Here is a 6,000-nt window from a genome sequence, read left to right as displayed (position 1 = left end):
CCAGTTGGATGGCGTCTGGCCATCCTCTTGAAGTGCTGAATCAAAAATAGTTTAAAGTTATTTTCTTCTTCATGATCTAGACAATGCATTTTCAAGAAAAGCCCTCAAGTCAGCTGCGGTGTGGGTATTGTGCAGACTTTGAGTTAAAAGCCCAGAACTGCAGTGCACGGTTACTTAGTAATTTGTAACATATTTTACCATCTTGCAAATTTGCTTTATGAGTTTTCCTAGAAATAACAGTGTGCTCTGCCGTATAATGGCTCAGGAGGACTTCACAGCATGGCCTGCCAGTGGGTTGTTCTCATGTAATCATATAGAATATTTGCTCAGCATCTCACACTTTTAGCAAATGTTAATTGTTGGAAGTTATCGGGTGTCCAAGAAGACTTTGGAATCCGTGAGATGAAAAACATTAAACTCTTTGAAAAGAATACAAAGAGAATGTGTTGTAGCACTTTTAAACGCCAGGCGCAGGGCAGGGTTCCATGCTTCCGTCAGCTCATCTTCCAGTAACATTACTACAATTTATGTATGAGTATCCTTGTGACGCAGAGAAGAAGACAGAGACTCAGGAAGATCAGGTGACTTGCCCAAGGCCACAGAACTTGAGGTGAAAAAGACAGGATTTGAACCTGGATCTCACTGACTCTACAGCCTGTGACACTGAATGAGGTAACAACAGTAACACTAATAATTAACATCTATGGTGTAGATGTTATATATGGCAACCTCCACCTAGAATGCCCACTCCACCCCACTTGCTCCTACTCACCTGTTAGATCTCAGCTGAGATGGCACCTTTCTGGGAAGATTTCCTTTTATCCCCCAAGTTTATTAAGGTGCTCCTCAAATACATTGTAGTTGCCTCATAACAAGGCTTATCGTTTATATCACTGTGTTTGCACGGATTTAATCTCTATGGACGCCCCAGGAGAAGAGGGCCTTTCTTCATTTTGTTTACATTAGTTTCCTTAGCACTGAGCACAGTTTCTGTAATATGGAAGGTGCTCAATTAATATTGAATATATGTGGATTACTAGGTGCCAAGCTGTGTCTAGATATTATTACATTTCTCACTCTCTAAAAAAGCATGGGGGGCTTCCCAGGTGGTGCAGTCGTTAAGAATCTGCTTACCAATGTAGGGGACAGGGGTTCAAACCCTGGTCTGGGAAGATCCCACATGCCGCAGAGCAACTAAGCCTGTGCACCACAACTACTGAGCCTGCACTCTGGAGCCCACGAGCCACAACTACTGAGCCCGCATGCCACAACTACTGAAGCCCACGCGCCTAGAGCCCGTGCTCCGCAACAAGAGAAGCCACTGCGATGAGAAGCCCGCGCACCGCAACGAGGAGTAGCCCCTGCTCACCGCGACTAGCGAAAGCCCGCGCGCAGCAACGAAGACCCAACACAGTCAAAAATAAATAAAATAATTTTTTAAAAAAACACCTGGAGAAACATGCACCAGCACCTATCACGAGAGGCTTCCTAATGAACCCTGACTGCTTATCCATCTCCATCTTCTCATTACTCTACCCTGAACCTCTAAGAAACACACACACACACACACCACACAATGCACAACTTTAATCGCATAAATCTATCCTTTTCTTCCTCTCAAAACCTTTTTCTTAGTTATCATTTCTTCTTTTTTATTTTTATACAATTTTTAAAGTTTACTTTCCATTTACAGTTTTTACAAATTATTGGCTATATTCCACTTGTTGTACGATACACCCTTGAGCCTATCTTACACCCAACAGTTTGTACCTCCCACTCCCTCAAACCTTTCAGTTACTAAAGATTGGAAGGCATCCATCAAGAAGTCTCATATTCACCAAGTGCTGCACAAAACTCAACACTCAGAGGGTAAAGTGTAATAGTTATTCCCACCCTGCAGGCGGCGTGTTACCTGGTTGTGGGTTATCCATCAGTACACATTCGAACACCGTGAGCAAAACTGCCAATGATTTCTGAATAGATGCTGTCACTTCCACAAACATTTCTTAAGCGTCTCTTGCACCAGGCTCTGTGCTTAGCTCCTTTCCTTCTTGAGGGATTAGGGCTCTGAAGAGTCTTTTTTGTCAGAGAACACCTGTAAACTGATACTTGAGCTAACACACATGCCAGCAGACTGACCTGCGTAAATTATTTAATCCCTGCTAGACTTAGCACCACAGCTACAGCACACAGGAAACACATCCTAACTCCTAGCCACATAATCATAAAACCTGAGGCCTATCTACCTCTGTTCCTTTTACTTGATATGTTATGTAAAGCTTTCAACAGAAAAAAAAAAAAAATATATATATATATATACATATATATATATATATACATGACATACTAAAAGGCAAAAACACAGTCTGAAGAGACAAGCATCAGAACCAGAGTAAGATATGGCAGGGATTGGGGAATGATCAAACTGGGAATTTAAAAGAACTATGATTGATATGACAAGAGCTGTAATGTAAAAAGAAAAAGACCTGTCAACTGAGAATTTGTATCCAGCAAAACTGTCCTTCAAATGTGAAGGAGAAATTAAGCCTTTCCCAGATAAACAAAACCTGAGGGCGTTTCACGTTATTCCACCTAGAAAGAAAGAAAATTCTATGTGTGACAGCATAGATGAACCTTGGGAACATTATGCTAATTGAAATAAGCCAGTCCCCAAAAGGCAAATACTGTATGAATCCACTTATGTGAGGTACTAGAGCAGTCAAATTCATAGACACAGAAGGTGGAATGATGGTTGCCAGAGTCTGAGAGTAGCAGAGGGAGAATAGGGAGTTATCACTTAATGGGTCCAGAGTTTCAGTTTGGGAGGATGAAAAAAGTGCTGGAGATGGATGGTTGCACAACAGTGTGAAATGTACTCCATGCCACCAAGCTGTGTACTTAAAAATGTTTAAATTGATAAAATTTACATTACATCTATTTCATCACAGTAAAAGAATAAATAAAGCATAGTTCTCCTCATAAAGTTGCCATGATGGCTACTTTTTTCTTTTTTCAGAAAAAGAAACTATTGTATCCTACCTTAATACGGAGATGGCAAAATTTTTCAATCAGTCTATCTTCTTTCAAAGCTTAAATGAGTTCATTAAGATTCTCAAAAATAGTTTTATCACCTTCGTCTATTGCTTTAGGCACCATCTCCCTTTAAATATGCATTAATATGGAAATGAGGCATTGCTCTTCACACATTTTCATTGTTGGATCCAGAGTGTGAAGGCGAAGTGGATGTCATCAAACCTGCTACTTAGGGCCTGAGTTGATTGCAGACTTTGAATACAGGGCTGCTTGGTGAAATAAGTGGAGGGAACGACTTCAGCTGCAGGGAAGGTGAGCTCACCTTGAATTCGTGACTCTGGCTGGTTTTCACCATGATAATGCTTGCTACCCTGCTCACATCCACCTAGCCTCGTTCCCCACACACAAGAGAGCCAGCCTCACCATTACAGGAGTTAAATCTGGTCACGACGCCTGCTGCAAAGGCTGTGCTGGCCTGGAGAGGTCCCACCATCTGCCGGCACACCACCTCTGTCTTGATGTTTCCGGCAAACAGGTGTGGAAGCATCACAGTTGGCTGCCGGGGCGGAGACAAGGCTAGGTGGCCCAGGGCAGATGTGATTTACGTGGCTGAGTAGCGGAGGCCCAGATAGAGACTTTGGGAGCTTGGAGAAAACCCACTCCTTATTCCGAGAATGGAATCGAGTTAATTTCTTTTCACTTTGGTCTCCTCTTTTGAAAAATGGGGATAAGACTTGCCTGGCAGGTTTGTTTTCAGGATTGTATGTGATAATACACGTCACTTGTCTAACACACTGTAGGTAAGTTTTCCCTGAATCTCATCTCTATTATTTAATACGATGTTCTGAGTAAAGCAATTTCATTCTCGCCTTGACACTTTTGTTTGAGCTGCTCCAAAGGCCTGAAATGTCCTCCCACTGCATTACAAACTACTGTTACTCTTTCATTATGCAACCCAGACGCCATTCGTTTTTCCTTTTAGGAAGGCTACTATCCCCTTGTCTCCTATAGAGACAAATGTACTAAAGAACTCTCCCTCTTCCGTGTCTTGACCGTATTTCCAATGTCAGGCTGTCTTCACTGAATCACTGCTTGCTGTTTCTCTGTCTCCTGCGCTAGTCATTGCTCTGTCCCTGGTATCTGCAAACTTCTTTTGTACAACACTTCAGAGTAAATATTTTGGACTTTGAGGGACCATGCAGTCTCTGTGATAACTGCTCAACTGTGCTGTTGTACTGAAAACACAGCCGTGGACAATAGGTTGAAAAAATGAACATGGCTGTATTTCCAAGAAGCTTTACAAAACAGGCTGCGAGCCAGAGTTGGCTCACAGCCATAGTCATATCCCACGCACAGAGCACAGAGCTTGGCATGACAAACACTGGAAAAATGTACTTGTCCCAAATTCTAGACTCAAGCCTGGCCCGGAAATGTCCTCTTCCAATCCATATGTTCTGTCCCTGTCTGTAATGGGCTTGCTGGATGCAAACAGAACTCCAGGGAAGCCCACTGCATGTGACTTTTGCTCCACAGGCTAAATATAGTGTTTTGTTGCTTGAGGCAAAAACATAAGACATTATAGTATGGAAGGTGTACTTCCTGTTCATGGAATCAGAAGAGCTGTGCTGAATTCCTAGTTTGGGTACTAAGTGTGTAACCCTAGGCTGGCCATGTCACCCCTTTGAGCCTCCATAAAAATTCATCTACAGAATAGGCTGCGTGCCTGCCTTGGAGGACGTAGTGAGGACCACGATGATATCACACATGGCATTGCATTGTGAGCTGGTTCACTAGTCGATATCATTATTATTATTATTATTAGACTCAGATTCTAGATTATTTCCGTACTCTGCTTTCTGGTAGGGCTGGTAGGAAGGTCATGTGTGCATTCATTCATTTATTTAATTCATTGATTCATTCATTTAATTCATCATTATTCACTCATTATTCATTCATTTCATTACAAATTTAAGGTTGGAAAATGGTCAAATAAGGAAAGAAACCGTTCTCTTGGGCCAGTACAGACTCAGAGAACATTCTAAGCACCGTCTAACTGATCTTATTTATTGTCTAGTTCTATTTTTTAATGTTCTGGTGATTTGACCATTGGACAAAGATCTAGGATGAGAGAAACCAAAGTGCTGGATTCTTAGACTGTGAGACTCAGTAAGCCATGCATTGTCTATGGAGCCCCGCTGAGAACGAGTTGGTGTGACAGATTGTTTCTGTTCCACCAGATTGATGCTATTCTCCTTTCTTCCCAAGTCACAACCATACTACCTGTCCCTTGAAGGTACACCTGGCCGTGAGACTGACTTACAGCCAGTGACGTGTAAGTGAAAGTAGAAGGTACCACTTCTAGGCCTGGCCCTTGGGAAAACAAAGGCACTCATAAAAGAAAAAAAACCAAAACATTCCGATGGACACTTCTCGAGTTCCCAGCTCTGCATGACCTGGGAGGGTGTGAATGAGAGAAACCCTGGAAGCCTCATGCCAAGGACAGCATCCTGGATCCCTTAATGATATGGTGGATTGGAGCTGCCCTTGACTTGGAACCCCTCCCTGGACAGTTACCTGAGCACAACATGATCTACTTGTTGTGTGTATTGTATTGTGTTATGTTGTGTTTTCAGCAAGTGCGTATTAAAGTCTAGTTGTTACAGCATTTTCTTACCAAAAATGTTACATCTACCTTATTTCCTTCCTTCCTTCATATCTTCCTTTCCTTCTGTCTTCCTTCCTTCTTCATTCCCAAATTGCATAAATCCATAACCCTTGAGGTGAGATGTGTTTTGGATTGAAAACTTTTCAAATTTTACAAAGTTCATGTGAAGTACAAGGGCTGATCCCTAGTGAGGTCTGAAGCTTATGCAATTTGGGGAGCTTCTTCAAGTAGAAGATTACAAAATGTTGAATACAAAATCAGATATAAAAGCCCTGAAGTCTAAGTTTCATCAGCTTCATCAT

This window comes from Globicephala melas, chromosome 17, assembly GCF_963455315.2.
Source record: "Globicephala melas chromosome 17, mGloMel1.2, whole genome shotgun sequence".
Classification (NCBI taxonomy): Eukaryota; Metazoa; Chordata; class Mammalia; order Artiodactyla; family Delphinidae; genus Globicephala; species Globicephala melas.
This window is presented reverse-complemented; position numbering follows the sequence as displayed.